The following is a 21,163-nucleotide window of genomic DNA, read 5'->3' on the forward strand; positions in this document are numbered from 1 at the left end:
GCAGAGCTGCTCTAGAGCCTAAGAACCAGGTCAGCAGAGCTGCTCTAGAGCCAGAGAATTAGGTCAGCAGAGCTGCTTCGAAGCCAGAGAACCAGGTCGGCAGAGCTGCTCTAGAGCCAGAGAACCAGGTCAGCAGAGCTGCTTCAAAGGCAGAGACCAGTTCGGCAGAGCTGCTCTAGAGCCAGAGAACCAGGTCAGCAGAGCTGCTTCAAAGGCAGAGAACTAGGTCAGCAGAGCTGCTTCAAAGCCAGAGAACCAGGTCAGCAGAATACTTTTTGTCAGGATTGCCTCGGGGAACACGTCAAGAGTACACACGGGTAGACAGAGTCCACCCACTCCTTTCACAGGGTGCACCCCATCTAACCTACCAAGAAGTTGGGGCCCTACTGAAATATGCTGAACTCGTCCTGGTGTAAGATTTAGACACCAGGGTACATTCAGGAGCACCTGCACCTTGCATTGGTTCCAAGTCGCAACACGCAGGTGGCAAGGGGGCTATATTTTAAATTCAATCTGGGCCCAAAACAAAGCCAACATTTAAGGGGCCAATAACTCTTCTTTTGATTGAGTATCCTGTCTGGGAGCTATCTGAACACTTACACCTAGATGTAAATGCAGTGGAGGGGAAACAAATGCACCCAGCTTGTTACTTTACAAGTGCTTAAGAGAGGCATGCTTTTGATTCGTTCAGTCCCTGTATATGAGGTATGCAAGCACTTTAGGAATGACAGATGTGCTGGTCTGTTCCAGTGTTTAAACAAATAACAATTTAAATACCACAATATTTGTATTTTATAGTGCTTCTCATCCCAATACAGAATGTCAGAGCACTCTACATCACATGTACACATTATACATTAACAACAAATCATACAAGCGTGTAAATCAATGTCCAGGTTTAGTTGTGTAAGACCATGAGGGTTACAAGGTGCGGGAGCCGCATGTCATAGCTCAATGTGCTATATTACAAGGATTACAAATTATGAACTGCAAGTAACGAAAGGATCTGTACTAAAAAGTAGTAACCAACTTACCTATCTACATAAAACAAAAATCTTTCATCTGGATGATGTGCTTTGCAGGAGATGTATTAACTCTCCAGCCTGCTTTGATTCTAACCTGGAACTAGACTAAACACATCTTTCCACAAATGTGTTAACCTCCAGAGCTATCTTACCATTATTATTATTCCCTGAGATTTACTGGGTAAATACAAATCTCTGCAGCAGGTGCCTGAACCACATAAGATATTTTAAAATGCAGACTTTTGCAACCAGATAAGCATAACGGGTTTACTACCACTTTTCTCCTGGTTGCCAATTTCTTTGTAGCAGAGTTTCAAAAGAATAAGTGTATACATTGAGGCCAAGATTTTGCATCATTGCATCCCTTTTTTGGCACAACCCTGACACAAAATTCCATTTGTCAAATATTGTAACTGCAAAAATGTACTCCTGCTCGCCTATTATGCCTTAACCCCTTTGCTGCGGGGATAATTTCCCTGTGGCGCGGGGGGGCAGTGGGGGTGGAGGTCTGCGTGCGGTGCTCATGACTAGCTCGGCTCGTCATGCAGCACGGTGGAGCTGTGCTGATGACGAGCTGAGCTCGTCATGACCACACCCGTTCCAATGGAACGCCCAGCACAGCAGGGGAATTATCCCCGTGTGGGCGTTCCGTAACGGTCATGACGAGCTCAGCTCGTCATCAGCACAGCTCCACCATGCTGCATGATGAGCTGAGCTCGTCATGGGCACCCAAGAGGTTAAGATCTGATGTCACTTCTTGTGGGGCCATTGGTTTTGATGCCTCTTCTTGTAATGCCGTGTGCAATGTCACCAGACTGCTTTTATTTTTTTTTAGGACTTGTGCCCTCGATTCACTCAATTTGAAAGAGTCATACCAGAAATCAAGCATAATGCAATAGCAAGAAATGTGTTGTAACGTTACCCAGAAAAGCAAACAAAAATAATCAATCGCAGAACGTCTGTCCTGAAGGCTAACTGTCTTGGTGTGCCATCAAGTTTGCCATGTTTAAAATACTGAGTCACAGTTTTACAATGGAATTGCATAACATCTATGTGATTCCCCTGAAGATCAGATAAAGATAATAGAAATGTTCTTGTACATTCATGTATATGTTCTTATACATTCGTGTATATATTGCTCCACAAGGGGTTCGATTTGTAAACCCTCCTATGAAAGGTTAAAAAGACTATCATTTTTCTAGATAGACCTTCATGTCCCATTTCCACCACAGCATCGGCCTCTACACCGAGCTCTGTTGTATCTTAATTTCATTTTATGCCCTAGCCATGAAGTTTATAGTTTGTCTCTCTTTGCCGACGAGAGACACAAAGACTCACATTGTAGTTCTGTTCATGCTTTGCCCAAGTACAACATTAAATGAGCTCTTTTTAGGTCGAGCCTAGACAGTGCTTGCGCTGTCTGGAAGATCTGTTGTATGCACTTTGTTGGCTCTGGAGATCAGCCCCAGGCCTTGTCTGCTTCCGATTTTGCTCAGGGACTTTTTTTTCTGTTCAACTGCCTCCATTTAACTGTCTTGATAGAAAACGACCAGTAGAGGTCAGTAAAATACCAGAATTGCTTTCTGCTTAGGGACTTTCTTTTTTTAATTTTTCTAGCAAATGCCTCCTTTCAACTTTCTTGATAGAAAACGACCTACAGAGGTCAGTAAAATACCAGTATCACTTCAGCATTACCTAGATTCTAGGCCATAGAAACCTGTCTTCCACGAGCACCCGTAGACAATTTTTTTCTCCAAATCTTGTATTTTCAGTGATATGACCATCAAAGGCCCAGATTTTATATGAAAAACAGAGCTTTAGACTATACCATTTCCTGCTGATATGCAATATTTCTCTCCATGTGGTCCCATACCTGGTGTGTTTCGTAGTTTGGAGCATACTTTCCGTACATGTTAAAGAACAGTAAATGTTTCAGCACCCAGGCTAATGTGCTGCATAGCTAACTACATATAAGATCCCAAAGGCGAGACTGATTGCATTGCAAATGTTCGTTTCTTAGGGCCCCGCTCATGGAAGGAAATCCTTTAGTGAGACCAGGTTACATCCCAGTATTATAGATTCATGGCGTTCTAAAGTCAGTGGTGTTAGTAAGTCAATGCATTACTCAACACATAACGGGAGACTTGCATATTGTATTTTTAATTTGATGGATTATCCTGAAATATATGAAAGATGTGCATTATTTCCTTAGAAATAATTTGTAGAAATAATTGAGGATATAATTAGTACCTGGTGATATAGATTTCAGTATCCACTATCCTAGAGTTTTGGGCCAGCTTGCTGTCAAGTGATAACAATAATACTAATTAAAAAAACTAAGAAGTTTTGCTAAAAGTTTCAGAAGGCTGTTCTCTGAGAAACAGAGATGCTTTCAACCTATGTATCGCTGCCACTTAAGATGTGAACGTATTTACAAGATGCTGAAATAAAAAGAAAAATTCAGATGTTTAAATCCTTGTTTAAGCTAGACCCTATGCTCAGACAACGTTTTGAGTACCGCCACAATCGCTGTACCTCACCTTTCCGTGCGTCCAAGCAAAAGGTTAAGCTACCCTAAGGTGACCGTTGTTATGGACGGAGGGGGGAGGGGAGAGGGGGGGGGGCACTGCTCTCCAGTATGTACCACGCACACAATACATTGGTTCTTTATGTGAACAAACTAAGTTTCACCCTCAATGAGGAAAAAAATCACATCTCCAACCTCAATACATGCTGCATGTTTTGAGTTGCACTAGTAATCATACCAAAGCAGGAGTCTGCGTCACACGAGAGAGAGTGCGATCATTTCAGCTATCAACTCCTCACTATCAGACTGAGTCTTTGACAGTGAGGAGAGTAATGCAGTTGGTAAGAACGATGACATCACTAGTGTGAATACCTACACATGCATCCTCTACAAGAGTCTATAACAAGCCAGTTGGCTCGCGCAACTTGGTGGATGGGAAGATCTAGAGTTGACACCAAACGTAGGGTACAGGTTGCTACAGTTGTACAAGGAATCTCACTAGAGGCAGAAAATGTACAGCCCTAAAGGCACAATGAACATGCATGATTGATGCCATATGTCTGGGGTTGGGGGGCACACAAGACAAGTCTACCAGTTCAAAGCGAACCAAGTCCTGTAGAGTGACAGCAGCAATTGACAGTAATGACAAGTCTAGCAGTCCAAGGCAAACTAAGCCCTGTAGAGGGACAGCAGCAAATCACATTGACAGTAATGACAAGTCTAGCAGTCCAAGGTAAACCAAGCCCTGTAGAGGGACAGCAGCTAATCCCATTGACTGTAATGACAAGTCTAGCAGTCCAAGGTAAACCAAGCCCTGTAGAGGGACAGCAGCTAATCCCATTGACTGTAATGACAAGTCTAGCAGTCCAAGGTAAACCAAGCCCTGTAGAGGGACAGCAGCTAATCCCATTGACTGTAATGACAAGTCTAGCAGTCCAAGGTAAACCAAGCCCTGTAGAGGGACAGCAGCTAATCCCATTGACTGTAATGACAAGTCTAGCAGTCCAAGGTAAACCAAGCCCTGTAGAGGGACAGCAGCTAATCCCATTGACTGTAATGACAAGTCTAGCAGTCCAAGGTAAACCAAGCCCTGTAGAGGGACGGCAGCAAATCACATTGACAGTAATGACAAGTCTTGCAGTCCAAGGTAAACCAAGCCCTGTAGAGGGACAGCAGCAAATCACAGTGGCAGTTATGACAAGTCTAGCAGGCCAAGGCAAACCAAGCCCTGTAGAGTGACACCAGCAAATCACATTGACAGTAATGACAAGTCTAGCAGTCGAAGGCAAACCAAGCCCTGTAGAGTGACACCAGCAAATCACATTGACAGTAATGACAAGTCTAGCAGTCGAAGGCAAACCAAGCCCTGTAGAGGGACACCAGCAAATCACATTGACAGTAATGACAAGTCTAGCAGTCGAAGGCAAACCAAGCCCTGTAGAGGGACAGCAGCAAATCACATTGACAGTAATATTCATAGCAATCAAGGCACTCTAAACGCATCACAAGGGTTTAATTGTCCAGATTTGAACAAACAAAATGGCAATTATTTACTGGATACAGATGCAGTGAAAAACAAACTCACTTCTCTTAACCAAACTTGATCACAAAATGTAACCTTTGGGTCTAGCTGAACACGTTCATCTAGCACAGAAAGTACCAGGAATAACCAATGAATTTGCCTCTGCTCATTAAATTTGCTATCCAGACCTACATGAGTTGAGTTTGATACTAAAGCATGCTTCTGAAGAGGAGATGCTGGCAGAGCTTAATTTGTAACAAAATAGGTGCCAGGGCCCTAGTCAGGAAGCCGCAACAGCTTGCACCACCCATTGCCCCTGCCAGCGACAATATCAAAGACAACTACTAACCATGACACTACTACTAGTATGATATTTCAGACTATTCTCGGCCCCAGAGCTATAAGAATGGCTTGGGCGGCAGGTGTTAACCAATTTTAATGTATATTGAATTATTAAACAACTGTTGAACTCATCCTTAAATTAGACCACCAGTGCTACCATGTGTCAGACTGTCATAAGTGCAGGTGTTGACAACGGAGAGCCGGTGCTGAGCATCAGAAACCAGTAGCTCAAGTTAAGCACTGAGTGGCAGCCCCACAGATTGGCTTGTTTGCCACACGCATCTACAGAATGTCCCACCCTCAGCTGCTCCAGGTATCCGCATCCCAGTTCCTAGGAAATGCACTCTGCTTAGATTGAGTAGTACAATTGCTTACACCTGTCCTCCTCGCCCACTCATGCCGTTTGTAATGAAGATCATACAGGAATCAATGATGCTAACCTTTGGTGCTTCCAAACTGCTCAACTTCCAGTCATGTCCCTTGAACTGCCTTGCAAACTGCTGCTTCAATGCAGCTTATTAATTTAACCGGAGGTGAATTTTGTCACCCCACACATGTGAGTCTCATTCTGATGATTTAGCTCCTGAAATCGCCCAGTTCGGGTACCTGCAGTTACCTCCAGTTAATGTGAATATTTTAGAAGGCAGAACCCCAAACAACCAAAGGTTGTTATGCTGTTAAGTGCAGGAGAATTCCAAATTATTTAACTTATCTTTCCATTAAAAGATTCTCCGAGTACCATTGTAAAATAATATTTTTACAGTAAAATGATGAGCTTATTGTTCCATGAAGGTACACCTCTCGGCAATTGTTGCATATTTGCAAAACGGGCAATTCCTTCCGTGTACAAAGTGGCTTTTTTGAGAAGATTAAAAAGGGTGAAACTACAAAGGACCCTTCAACCACCAGCGTGACTTACAAATTGATCAATGGATCCACCTTTGCAACTTTTACCTAGACGTAACTTAAAGGCACTAGCCTGAAAAGTCATCTTTCAAGTAGTGATTATTTCCCAAAGAAGGGTTGGTGGCTTACAGGCACTGTCGGTGGATGAGCCACATATCCTGATGCATAATGATAGTAGTTCTGATTATGCATCCTCAATTTTGACCTAAAGTGATCTTACCTTTACACGTCTTCCCAATTCCTCTTCAAAACAACCTAGATGTTAATAAAATATATAATGTGTTTCATTGAGACGACTAATACAATAAAAAAAAACATGAGTGATTGCCTTTATTTGGTGTTGAAAAGACAACCAAACAGATTTCCAAAATCGAAATTGCATACTTTGTCTGATGCTTCAAAATATTTGTTGCGTGGGAAATGTGCACATTGGTAGCTAACCTGTGGCACCTCCTACACATATGAAAGTTGCTACCGTAGTGTCCTTATGATATATTTCCCTCCTATACAACAACAGAGAAGTAACATGGTCCTTAGAACACAAATTTACTAAGCATTTCTAGGATGATATCCATTCTAAAAAGAAGCATATGAGTCTAACTTAATAAATTACTATTTAATACTACAGCTACTGCCAACCATAGAATTGGAGGCAGGGATATTTCTTCAAGTTTACGCAGTCTGTGATCCACAACAGATGCTGCAAACGAAAATGTTACTTGTAATACTCGATTGGGCATCTGTAATGTACATCTACATGTACCAAAGAAATGAGAGATACCCTTCAAACTAAGGGGCCAGGGTTATTATTATTATTATAATTACATTTGTAAGGCGCACAGCTACTCTGAGGTTTCCCGGCGCCAGGGACAAGAGCAACAGAAGATCAAGGTTACTGGTTAAATAGCCAGGTCTTAAGGCTTTTACGGAAACTGATATGGCTGGATTTGTGACGAAGAGGGATAGACAGAGTGTTCCACAACACGGGTGCAGATAAGATAAAGAACGCCCCCCCCCCCCCCAAGCAAGCAGATTTGAATCTTGGGACTGAGTATTTGGCCTGGGAGGATGATCTAAGCAGGCACGTCAGGTGATCGGTCTGGACTAAAGAACATAAATAGCGGGGGGCTAAACCTAGTTTAATTTTATGCATAAAGCACAAAGCTTTAAATTTAGTCTGGTTCTCATTTCTTAGCCAAAGGAGGTCCTGAAGGGTGCCTGAAATAGACGATGTTTTAGGAACATGGCAGAGCATCCTAGCCGCAGAGTTCTGTACAACCTGTAATCTACGAATTACCTCTTTGTTGGCTCCTAGATAAAGGATGTTGCCATAACCCAATCTTGACATTATCAATGCTTGGATTACTGTTCTTTGGGTAGATCCCGGCAGCATCCATAGTATCTTCCGGAGCCACCTCAAGATGGTAAAGCAGATAGAAGCAGTTTTAGTGGCTTGCTGCTTCATGGAAAGTGATCATCGATCATTACACCTAAGTTGCGGGCGGATTGAACTGGGTGAGGAAATGGACCCATTTCCAGGGTCAATGACATGGGCCCCAAAGATCTTTAGCTTTCGCTATGATCAGGACCTCTGTTTTTCCCCATTTAATTTAAGCCAGTTGTTGTGCATCCAGCTGGCAATTTTAAGTAGCCCTATCTGTAAGGAGGAAACTTTATAGGTATCATTAGCAGATAGAGAAAAAATAAGATGGGTGTCCTCAGCATACGAGAGGATTGACAACCCAGCTTCCTCCGCTATGGTGGCCAGCGGGCTAACCTAGAGATTGAATAATACAGGGCTCCGAATCGAGCCCTGCGGTACTCCCACAGGGAGATACATAGATCTTTGAACTAGCTAAAGAAGAGAAAACCTGGAAGGCTCTTCCAGTTAAGAAGTCTTTAATCCAATCCAGGGCTAAGCCTGCAATTCCCCATGATTGATGAACTTTTAGAAGAGTACGGTGTGACACCGCATCAAAGGCGGCACTTAAGTCTAACAAAATAAGTGCCACCGTTTCCCCTTTATCTGCAAACCAAAGCAAGCAGACTTTCCCTGGTCAGAGCCCATTCAAAGAATCACTTACTCCTCAAACGCAGCAACATTGTACATCTAGTCCAATACCACAGGAAGATTTAAAAAATATATACAAGAGTTTCATAGAGTTCTTTTAAAATTCCTACGTTAAAAAAACGGATCAAATAAAAACACAAATGCACCAGCATAACATATACAATCTTAAACAGGAGAATTTCAAGACAGTCCAATTTGTCTTTTACATTAGATGCACTCCTACTAATGTCACTGGATCTCAATAGATAGATTCAATAACATATGGACATAATCCATGCACTGAGGGTCGTGCGATTTAAATTTCGTTGATGCATTTCGGTGGCACCAGCATGTTTGTGCCACCTTCTTCAGGACTAATTAATGTATATCTCATCCCAACAATATCTATAAAAGATAGAATAAAAATCCTTAAGTATAAAATCCAATAACAAATCCATTACATTATTTATTAAATATCACCAGTACAATTGCAAAACAATTCAATTTAGTAAGACATCCAGTAATAATAAACATCACTGTTTAAATTGAAATTAAAACCAAACCTATTTTCCCAGTGTCCCATGGTATTCTGTGTACATTCCTACAGCATTCAAATTTTCCACCTATAATACACCCATCACTTTCATGAACAACTCAAATGTCATCATTGCAAGTGGAAGGACAATCGCACATTCTCTGAGAATTCAAAATCACTCAACTCCTGCTAAAGCTGCTAAAACTGTCATTCATTCACAGCCATCTTTAGTAATCCTTTAAATTTACAATTGTTTAGGAACTAGCATGTCCCATTTTGTTACTTTCTCCTTATTCAATCTTTTCACTTGTAGTAATTAATGCATCCTTAATGTAGCTAAGGGAATAACATAGGAATACTTGAATCTTATTTATCTAATGCATATGTGACTAATCAGACGTAAAGTCCTGTGACACTAACATGGAGTGCTCCTAGACTTTTAGTCTGAATCCACCATCCAAACTATGTGAGTAAAACAACAATGATGTGAATCACAGCGATGAGTGGACCTTCACAACTGTACAGTCTTCTGTACGTGTAAAAACCCCAATAAAAGGTGCCTCTGCTCTGTAAAATTGACAATCACTTGGAGAAACTCCAGTAAGTCATCATATATTTTGCACCTGGGTTTGCGACTCAACGGCTGCTGAAATTAACCAACTTATTGTTTCTTCGATGTTGGAATTTTAGGAGATTGATCCCATGCCCATGTTAATTTCATCTATGCAGACCTACTGCCAAGTTTTCTGATTTCTTATTTGCAACATTAACATACCTTTAGTGAGTGTGTGAATGGCATTCCATTGACAAATGTGTGACACTTTATTACAAGTGACCATCCAAAATATGCACCACACCATACTCTATGTATTGCTTAGTGTGTCCTTGCGGGTTGAGATACATCGGTAGCACGATTAACCCTGTAAAGTTGTGCATATTAGAACATACGCGTGCCATCAATAACACAGATGAATCTTATCCTGTTGCCAGACATTTTAACAAACTACATGGGCACAATAGGGACCTATTGGCTTATTTTTGTCTGAATAGCGTACAACCACCCCCGAGAGGAGGAAACCGTCTGCAGAAACTAAGACGGCTAGAATCACGCTATATTATAGATTTACAGAGTAAGAGTCCTTTTGGGCTTAACACACATGACGAATTAGCAGTACACTTGGGGTAATGATTATACGAATGAAATTATGTTTATTGATTTTGGACTGATTAACTGTTTAATAGATTGTTATGTAAATGAATGAATTAACTTCATTTCTCCTCTTTTTTTTAGGAGGAATATGCTTGATGAACTGCTAAATGCATTGATGCATTGTTTTGGTTAATGTGTGCTATAACAGTATGGTGCCCATCTGTGGGCTGTAACAACAATGCTTATTGCATTGCCCATCCAGGGCGAGATAATATGATATTAATTTCAGTAGTAGTGAGGTTGATTTTCAGCCTCTTACCACATAATTAGTGAAGACTATGATTTAAGAATGTATATATTTTTTCATGTTTGAGTTGCACTTTTCAAAATGGCGATGTATTTGCAATCTCGCAGTCTTCTTTCTATGTTTGTTTGACATACTGTAACCGAAGCAATACTTTTAAAAGTAATGGCAACGTGTTCGAATTCGCAAATGACAAAGGCTAAGCGCCGAAACGCGTCTTGTCTGTGCTGGGTTGCCAATAAAGAACTGTTAGCATTTAAACAACCCCCCCCCGCCCCCCAGAGAGTGCTGTTTTCTTGTTCGTAATAGAACGCTGAGAGAATCTGGGAGCAGTCATTTTGTCGGCGGGCACACCCCCGCCAAAAAGAGCACCCGCTCGAGTGTGCAGCAGGCTGGTGGATTTTGGAGCAAGAATATATATATGTGTATATATATATATATATATATATATATATATATATATATATATATATATATGAGAGAGAAATAGAGAGAGGCACAATGTCAACGAAAGATACAGAGATAGACAACTCTTAGGTTTTATATTTCTTCTAACTAATATTACATACAAATGATGATCACATATATACATGTTGAAACAAAATATGTATGTTCATGTAGTGAAATTCTATTATGAAGTTTACTAGTTATAGGTAGATGTTTTCTAACAGATAATTTGGCAAACTAATTGAAATATATTTATTATGTAAAGAGATAGAGGGAAAGTGTGTATCTCCTGTGCTCTCTCTATCCATATATATGTAGTACATATATGGCTGTGAATTTTTTTTAAAAATATTTACATTTATATACTCACAAAATTACTTCTAAAAAATGACAATTCTGATACACTAATCATAGTTGTATAATAACATGATGGCAGAGGTTTAACATGTACATAAATCAATAGATTGCATATTTTAACCCCTTGCGTGCGGCCGCGATTCTGCGCCTGTGCGGCACTTCTAAAGAGTGGGCGGGTTCATGACTGCCCCCAGCCGTCATCAGCACATGCCCCCTGTACTGCATGACGGACGGGGGCCGTCATCCGCACGCAAGGGGTTAATATATTAGCAATTTAATGGTATCACATGTAAGATATGTTTTTTTAGTGACAATACTTACTAAGTGGGTTAGGTTTGGCGTTCTATTTTTGGGAAGTCAAATGTGAAGTTTAGTACTCCACACAGGCTGGAATGGCAGACCTGATACCTGTTTTAAAGAACTACTTAAGTGGTTGGCACAACAAGTGCTGCAGGCTAAATAGTTGCATTTAATGTACATGCCCTGGGTACATGTAGAACCACTTTACTAGAGACTTAGAAGTACATAAAATGTGCCAATTGGGTGAAAGCCAATGTTACCATGTTTAAAGTAGTGAGCAAAATCACTTTAGCACTAGTAAAAGATGCCTTATCCTAAAATCAAACATAAACCTGTTCAGATAACAGGAACAGTAAATGCAAAAAGGTTTTTGGGTGACCCTTCAGAGAGGCCAAGACCAATAGTTTTGATAAGTAGAAAACTAGCAAAGTGACCTCTGCAATATGATGATTGCATTTGTGAACATTTTCCATATGCAATATGGATTTGAAACGGCAATATAAGGTCACTATGATGTACGCATAACTGTAATTAATATTATCTGAAAGAAAAAGGTTAGTATTAGATTCCTTACCTTAGAATATCCCCAGGCGTCAGACTGGATCCGGAAACTTTTGCGTAGCAGTACCCTTGCGCGTTGGTAGGCGTCGTCTGCGGCTCCGCGTCCATCGTCGGCGCCGGGATGACGTCGCCGGAGTACTTAGACGCCGCCCTCGCGCTGACGTCGGTTCTTCTTTTTTCCGCTCCAGCAAGCGCCGATCCGGGAAAAAGTGGTACCCTTAGTACATTTTTGACTAAACTTTTTCGATCATTGTTGATCTTTCTTCGAAGTTGAACGACTCCGATGGTGCCCGGGTTCAAGCCCTGCGTCGACTGCAGCTGACTGATGTCGGCTACCGACCCCCATCGCCGGTGTCTACATTGCCTGGGGCTCGACCACGATGACAAGTCGTGCCCCGACTGCCGGGCCTTGACGTCGAAGGCTGGGCGGGAGCGGTCCCGCAAGAGACTCGAGCTCCGGCTGTCGGCCCGCACGGTTCGAGATCCCGTTCCAGAAGGAGGTAGAGGGACCGGTCGCGGGGCCGAAGTCATCACAGCTCGGAGAGTCGACACCACTCCTCGGGCTCCAAGTCCTCAGGTAAGAGGCACAAGAAGTCGAAGAAGCGATATCGCTCTTCTGACTCCCCCGACGCTTGCGCGACACGGCTGGGGGTTCGGGAGACAAGGCACACGTGGCTCCGCTGGAGCCGCAGGTGTTGCGGCCTGCTCCATACCCGCCGGTCCCTGGGCAGAACGCGACGCTGGAGGAGATTGATGCCTTCCTCACGGCCATGAGGTCCCACCCTCCTCCGTCGGGTTCCACAGCGCCTTCGGGCCCTGCGGTCCAGACTGGGAGCCCAAACGGGCCGCAGGGCCCCGCTGGATCCGGATCCGGGTTGTCGCCGGTTAACCTCACGACCCCGCCGGCGCCAGCACCTGGGGTGCCGCCCCCGATGCCTTCCCCGGACGACGTCGTCCCGGGTCCTCCCCTCGACCCGGTTCCGACGCCGGAGTGGCACCGCTCAATGCCGCATTCGACATCGAGAGAAGACTTTTTCTTCTATGATCCGGCCACATCATTTGACCCTGAGTACCAGGAGATGGGTAGCGAGGCGGATTGGGAGGGGCCTGAGGACCCTCTGGCACGTGAGTGCCAGTCTTATCAGGACTGGGCAGGTGAGCTAGGGGATGCCAGTGGTTTGGATACTTCGCCAGACACTGGTTTTGCCTACGGAGGAGGGGGCTGCCTATAGTGTGGTGTTGACGCGGGCGGCCAAGGCCCTCTCCCTTGCACTCCGCGTCGCAGCCGTGAGGACTAACCTCCTCACTAAGGTCCTTAAACCGCAAGCAAGCTCTTGGGAGCCTCTGTTTCCGTTTAATGAGGCCTTGTCTGACGTTCTTCTGGGCACTTGGTCCAGGCCCGCTACTGGTTCCCCTGTAGATAGGAACGTGGCCAGACGCTACCGCCCGGTTTTGGGTGACCCTTGCTTCCTGTCCACCCATCCCACTCCCGAGAGCCTGGCCATACAGGCCTCTAACTCCCAGACCACATTCCCGACGGGTCCCCCCGATCGGGAATCCAAGAGGTACGAACAGTATGGTAAGAAGATGTTTTCTGCACTGAGTTTGGGGTTGCGGTCAGTTAACACCACGTGCCTCTTGGGCCGTTATTCCCACTCATGGTCGAGGATGTGCTGCCACAATGTCCGGAGGAGACCCGGACTAAACTCTCCTAAGCCCTTGTGGAGGGTCGAGATGCGGCACGGTATTCCATCCGGTGTGGACTGGATACAACGGACTCGCTAGGTAGGGCGATGGCAACGACGGTGGCGATTCGTCGCCACGCCTGTCTGAGGTCTGCCAACTTTTCAGCTGATGTCCAAAACACCCTCATGGACATGCTGTTTGATGGCCGTCGCCTCTTTGGCGACAAGGCAGACAGCGCGCTTGAGCGCTTTAAGGACTCCAGGGCTACGGCCAAGACCTTTGGCCTGTCGGCCCGCGCCAGCAGCCTGCTGCCTTTTGCCCCTTTCGTGGCCAAGGAAGGGGCGCCCCCACATGTCCTGCCAGCCACGGGCCGCAGAATAACATCCAGCGTGGTGGAAGACGTGGTAACCGCTGTGGCGAGCGAGGCCAGTCCAGATCCACCCCCGCAGCATCCGCCTCAAAGCACTCCTAGTCCGAGCTTTCAGGCCCATGTGACCCCAGTGGGGGGGGTGGGGGGGGGCAGGGTTTGCCATCACCCCCTCCACTGGTGCACTGTCACGTCGGACAGGTGGGTGCTGCAAATCGTCCGAAGGGGCTACTCCCTCCCTTTCGAGGCGACCCCTCCAGCCATGCTACCGCAGAACAACCGTGTGTCGGGGGATCACTTGAATCTTCTGCGAGAGGAAGTTACGGCCCTCTTGGCCTAGAGGGGCATTGAGCGCGTTCCTGGGCCAGAAGTAGTGTGTGGTTGCTTCTCCCAATACTTTCTGGTTCCCAAGAAGGGCAAAGGGGGCCTACGCCCTATCTTGGACCTGCGGAACGTCAACGGCTTCCTCTGGAAGGAGAAGTTCAAGATGCTGACACTGGCTCAAGTCTTAGCTGCCCTGGACCCCGGAGACTGGATGGTAGCATTGCACTTGCAGGATGCTTATTTTCACATCCCTGTCCTGCCGGCGCTACCTGCGGTTCACGGTATGCCACGAGCACTTTCAGTTTACCGTGCTCCCCTTCGGCCTTACCAGCACCCCACGGGTGTTCACAAAAGTGATGGTGGTGGTCGCAGCTCATCTGCGCAGGTTAGGGGTTTCAGTCTTCCCCTACCTCGACGACTGGTTGTTGAAGGCGGGCTCGCCCCAGACAGTCGTCAGCCACCTCCAGACTACGGCCGACCTCCTGCACCTGCTGGGATTCTCCATCAATGTGCCGAAGTCACACCTGTGTCCTTCTCAGAAGCTCCTCTTCATCTGAGCGGTTCTAGACTCTGCGCAGTTTCAGGTTTATCCTCCCATACAGCGTGCTCGGGATATTCAGGCTCTGATTCCGATCTTTCAGCCGTTATCCCGAGTCTTGGTCAGGTTGACGCTGCGGCTTATGGGGCTGAAGGCCTCCTGCATCCTTCTGGTGCATCACGCCAGGTGGCGGATGCGGACTCTGCAGTGGGACCTGAAGTTTCATTGGGCCCAGCATCAGGGCAACTTGTCCGACCATGTCCTGATCTCTGAGGGCACTGCAAGACAGTTGCAGTGGTGGATCACGGACCGCGATTGGGTCAGCGGCAGATCCCTCTCCCTACCCCAACTGGAGCACGTAGTTGTGAAGGACGCATCTCCCAGGGCTGGTGGTGTCCACATGGGAGAGGCAGAGATCAGAGGCCTCTGGCCTCCTGCGGAGTCCCGGCTCCATATCAACCTTCTGGAGCTGCAGACGATCCGGCTTGCACTGAAGGCATTCCTCCCCTCCTTACGGGGGAGTGCAGTGCAGGTGTTCACAGACAACACCACCGCCATGTGGTACTGCAACAAACAGGGTGGGGTCGGGTCGGGTCGGGTCGTGGACCCTATGCCAGAAGGCTCTGCGCCTCTGCGCCTCTGGCAGTGGCTGGAACCTCAGGGCGTGACACTGTTGGTTCAACACCGGGCAGGTTCTCTGAACGCCAGGGCGGACGAACTCAGCCGACGGTGCATGATGGATCACGAATGGCGTCTGAACTCGGATGTGGCGCAAGACCTCTTCCTGCAGAGGGAAGAGCCTTGGTTAGATCTATTCGCCACAGAAGAGAATGCGCAATGTCATCAGTTTTGCGCGTTGGAATTTCCAAGACAGCACTCGCTCGGAGAAGCTTTTCGTCGCAAGTGGAGCTGCGGTCTGTTGTATGCCTTTCTGCCAATACGACTTCTGCCCAGAGTTCGGAAGAAGATCAGGCATGACCGGGCCCAAGTCATCCTTGTGGCTCCGGACTGGGCACAAAGATACTGGTAACCCGAGCTACTCAGCATGTCTGTCGATCTCCTGATTCGTCTGCCTCTTCAGGAGGATCTTCTGTTGCAGCAGCAGGGGACGGTCCTCCACCCAAACCTGTCCAGTCTCAACTTACATGCGTGGAGATTGAGTGGCGGCAGTTGAGGCCATTTGACTTGCCCCCTCAAGTCTGTAATGTGATTCTGGCAGCCAGGCGTCCCTCCACAAAATCGGTATACTCCTGCAGGTGGAACAAATTTGTGGCATGGTGCACCGCAAAGGCTGTGGATCCCATTTCTGCCCCTCTTTCAGAGGTTCTCCTCTTTCTTCTTTCTCTTGCCAAGCAGGGCTCTGCTCTGAGCACTCTGAAGGGCTACCTCTCTGCCATTTCTGCCTTCTTAAGGCTCCCTGATCAGCCCTCTTTGTTCAAGTCCCCAGTTGTAAATAGGTTTTTGAAGGGCATCACTCATGTTCCCTCCTGTTCCTTTCGTGTTGCCCCAGATGGACTTGAACCTTGTTCTGACTTATCTGATGTGGGCTCCCTTCGAGCCACTTCATAACTGTCCTCTTCGTCTTCTTACTCTCAAGACTGCATTCCTGGTTGCCATCACCTCTGCCAGGAGAGTGAGTGAGCTCCAGGCTCTTTCTTCTAAACTTAATTTCCTTTCTGTACATCCGGACAAGGTTGTGTTGCGGACGCGACTCTCTTTCCTGCCCAAGGTAGTCACAGCCTTCCACATCGGGCAGTCCATCACCTTGCCCACTTTCTTTCCGCATCCCTCGAGAGAGGAAGAGAGGCTCCACTGTTTGGACCCAAAACGTGTGCTCTCATTCTATCTGGATCGCATATGCCAGTTCCGGGTGGATGACCAACTCTTTGTTGGTTACGCAGGCGCTAAGAAGGGTCGGGCGGTGCACAAGCGGACCATTTCTCGATGGGTCGTCTTGTGCATCAAGGCTTGTTACTCTCTGGCTAGAAAGGATCCTCCTGTGGGGCTACATGCCCATTCCACTCGGGCTACAGCGGCTACCACTGCCCTGGGTCGGGGAGTCCCCTTGCAGGACATCTGTCAGGCAGCTACATGGGCCTCGCTGCACACGTTTGCAAGACACTACTGCCTGGACAGCCAAGTCCGGAGAGATGGCTTTTACGGCTGTTCCATTCTGCAGGACTTTCTGGTGTGATCATTGGTTCGCAGACCCACCACTGGGGTTGGTATTGCTGGGGTATCTGTTCTAAGTTAAGGAATCTAATACTAACCTGTTTCTTTCAGATGCACATGTTACTTACCTTCGGTAACGATATATCTTTAAGAAACAGTAGTTAGCATTAGATTCCTTACCGCCGCACCCATTCTCCCCATTCTGCGAACCGATATCTAGGGTTAAGGTCATCCCCTTTCAGGGCCCTAGTTTCATGGCACCAGTGTTAGTTTTTATCATGGCTCTGCATTTCTGGCTCGGAAAAGCCGTGTATAAGAACTGAAGTCAGCGCGTGAGGGCGGCGTCTAAGTACTCCGGCGACGTCATCCCGGTGCTGCCGATGACGGACGCGGAGCTACAGACGACGCCTACCGATGCGCAAGGGTACTGCTACGCAAAAGTTTCCGGATCCAGTCTGACACCTGGGGATATTCTAAGGTAGTTTAGGGGCTTCCTATTGACACTGGCACATGATATTCCATTAGCAGGACACTCAGGCCAAAACAAGACCTGGGTCAGACTTGTTCCTCACTTTCATTGGCTACACATGTCAGAGGACACAAAGGAGTTTTGTTGCTTCTGATTCATTTGTCAAGCCAGTGGTAAGGCAGGTGGCACTACAAAGGCCCCCATGATACCACTACCTGTGGTAGGGGTTCCCTTTGAGAGGGTGGAGATTGACATCTTTGGTCCTGTGGATCCTCAAACTGCATCTGGGCACAGATTTATACTAGTGGTTAATGTTAATGACAGTTGTAGAGCGCACTGTTGCCCAAGGGCGTCCTGGCGCTATAAGTGACGGTCACCTAAGGCGAAGATGGAATACCTAGAGCTTTATGCGTTGAATACCAGGTTTTTAGGGCCTTTCTGAAGACGAACAGCTCCGTTGTGCCTTTAAGAGAAAGTGGGAGGGCATTCCATGCCTTGGCTGCGCCCACAAAGAAGCTTCTACCATCCCAATTGGCTTTCTTCGCCAATGGAATGCGGATCAGTTTAGCTTCTGAGGAGCGCAGAGATCTCGACGGGGCATACCACTTTGTATTTTGGATCAGGTGTTTTGGACCCGTAGAATGTAGTGCTTTGAGTTATACACAGAGCCTTAAACAGAACTCGTTTCTTAACAGGCAGCCAGTGCAGCTTTTTAATTTCTGCCGAGATGGATTTATATTTTGGAATGCCTGACAGCAGTCTGGCAGCTGCATTTTGTAGGTGTTGCAGTTTCCTTAGGAGACCTTCATGTGCGTTGACATATAGGCCATTGCAATAGTCCAGCCTGGACATAGCTAAAGCTGTGACAACCGTTTTCTGACTTGCTATGGGGAGCTAGTCCAATATTTTTTTACATGATTTGAGGATGTAAGAGGTTGTGGAAACAACTGAGTTGACTTGGTCTTTGTAGTTTAGTTTGTTGTCAATAATGAACCCTAAGTTCCTCACATTTCTAACTGGTGTTGGAAGAGGTCCCAGAAAATCTGGCCACCAGGCTGGTGTCCAAAATTGAGGATTATTTCCGAAAAGGATCACCTCCGTTTTGGCCGAATTAAGTTTTAAGCAGTTTTGGGCCATCCATCCACCTACAGCTGTCATGCAGTCATGGAAACGCCTTCTTGGCTCCTGAGTTTCCTTCAGACGTATGGAGACCACTGAGTGTTGTCAGTGTATGAGGTCCGCTTGAGTCCAAAGGAGCCTATAATGGGAGCAAGCTGGGAAACATAAACATTGAAAAGAGTGGGGCTCATCGATGACCCCTGCGGCACTCCACAGGGAAGAGAAAAGGGCTTGGCAAAAAAGTTGCAGAGGGAAACTGTCTGCTCTCTATCAGTTAAGAAAGATTTGATTAGTTTCCAAGCCATGCCTGTAACACCAATCTCCTGGAGCCGGTCCATCAATAGATTATGATGGACCATATCAAACGGCGCAGAGAGGTCCATCATGATCAGAGCTCCATTACCCCCTTGATCAAGAGTGGCTCTGATTTCTTCTGTAGATTTAATTAGAGCTGATTCAGTACTGTGACTCACTCTAAAGCCGTACTACGTGGGGTCCAATTTATGCCCTTCCTCCAGAAATTGACTAAGTTGGATATGTATCAGTTTTTCAATAATTTTTGCGGGAAGTGGTAGTCTGGAGATAGGCCTAAAATTGTTGGCGTCCATGGGGTCAAGTTTTGGTTTCTTGAGCAGAGGCAAAATCGATGCAGTTTTCCAGGCTTTGGGAAAATACCCCTCTGAAAGAGTCATATTGATGATCTTTGTCAGGGTAGATATGACTGGTTCTGATACCAGTTTCAGTTCGGTGGGGGGGGGGGGGACAGGGGTCTGTTGGGGATCCTGATTTAATTTTCATCAGAATGGTGTGGACATCCACCTCTGTGGTCGGTGTGAATTTGGCATAACTGAGTTATAATATTCCTCGACTCTTCCTCTTTAGCCATCTTTGTTTGAGGAATGTAGATAGTGTCTACTGTAAATGTGCTATAGATATCATCCACTTTTTTAAGAAAGAAATTGGCTATCTTGTCGCACAGTTCTTGACTAGCAACCACAGGATTTGACAGTGGATGGGCTAGGGCTGTTACCGTTTTAAAAAATTCTTTAGTGGAGTTTTTTGCTGACTGTATTTTCTTTACAAAAAAATCTTGTTTTGTTTTATGCAGTAATTTCTTATAATCTGATAGTGGGGGTGGACCATGCCACTGGGTATCCAGAAGCAATTCCACTTAGAACTACCACAGCTCCTGTTGTGGCTAGAGCCCTTCTGGGGATATTTTCAAGAGTGGGTTTTCCTAAGGAGGTAGTATCAGATAGAGGTGCAAACTACATGTCTGGTTACGTGACTGCTATGTGTAAGGAGTGTGGAGTAAATTACAAATTTACTACCCCTTGTCATCCACAATGCAATGGGTTAGTTGAGAGATTCAACAAAACCCTCAAGGGAATGGCTAAAACAGATGAAGGGTGAAAACCCCAAACTTTTGAGGTGGTCTTTTTCTCTACAAGGGATGCACTATACAGTGGAACATAGACCTGTGAGTAACCATGCCAATGCAAATGGACTCTCAATATTTCCACTTAGAACATGAAGACACAACTGGTGAAGGTTAGTTTAATGTCCCTATGTTTGGGATGGGGTTGTGTAGGAGAGTTGGATCTGCCCCTTATGGTTACACCCACTTTTTGCTGCTGTTTCACTGTTTTCGACTTAGACTGGGATCCTGGATAGCATGATCCCTGTCAGTCTATCTGCTTTCTCCTCTAAATTGATTGCATGTACTTTAGGTACACTCCAGATGTTATACTGGGGTACCCTTATCAGTCCCTAGTATATGGTACACCATGTACCCAGGGGCTGAAACATGTATTTTACCACCCCTGAGAGACCATTCAAAATGGCACCACAGGTCTGCTACTGCAGCCTGTGTAAGGTGGTGCATGCACCCCTTACTTAGATATAGGTTACCTATATCTATTCGAAATCACTGCACATATAAACCTATCAGTCACCCCTATGGCAGGCCTTATCAATCCTGAAGTACATAGAAAGGGGTCCCAGTTGACACAGTGTGAGGAGCACAAAATCACAGTTCATACAATATAAACAATGAAGGACTTCCTGAAAAAGTTACTTTGAGAAATGTTATTTAATACACATCCTCATTTGCAAATTAATTGCCAGTGCTTTAAACAAACACAAAATTGAACGTATTCTTATTGCCCAAGAGAGGAGGGGCGTGGGATGTGTATTAAATAACATTTCTCAAAGTAACTTTCTCAGGAAGTCCTTCATTGTTTATATTGTATGAACTGTGATTTTGTGCTCCTCACACTGTGTCAACTGGGACCCCTTTCTATGTACTATTGATTACCCAGGTCCCAGTACTGTTGGGGCAACCCTTATATCATAACATTATCAATCCTGAAGGCAGGGGGCTGGGATTTGTGTGAGATAGTGCCCCTGCATGAGCAGAGCCCCTCTGCAGCCTTCGGAGCCTTTTCTCTGGCGTTGTCTGT

This window comes from Lissotriton vulgaris, chromosome 9 (assembly GCF_964263255.1).
Source record: "Lissotriton vulgaris chromosome 9, aLisVul1.2, whole genome shotgun sequence".
Classification (NCBI taxonomy): Eukaryota; Metazoa; Chordata; class Amphibia; order Caudata; family Salamandridae; genus Lissotriton; species Lissotriton vulgaris.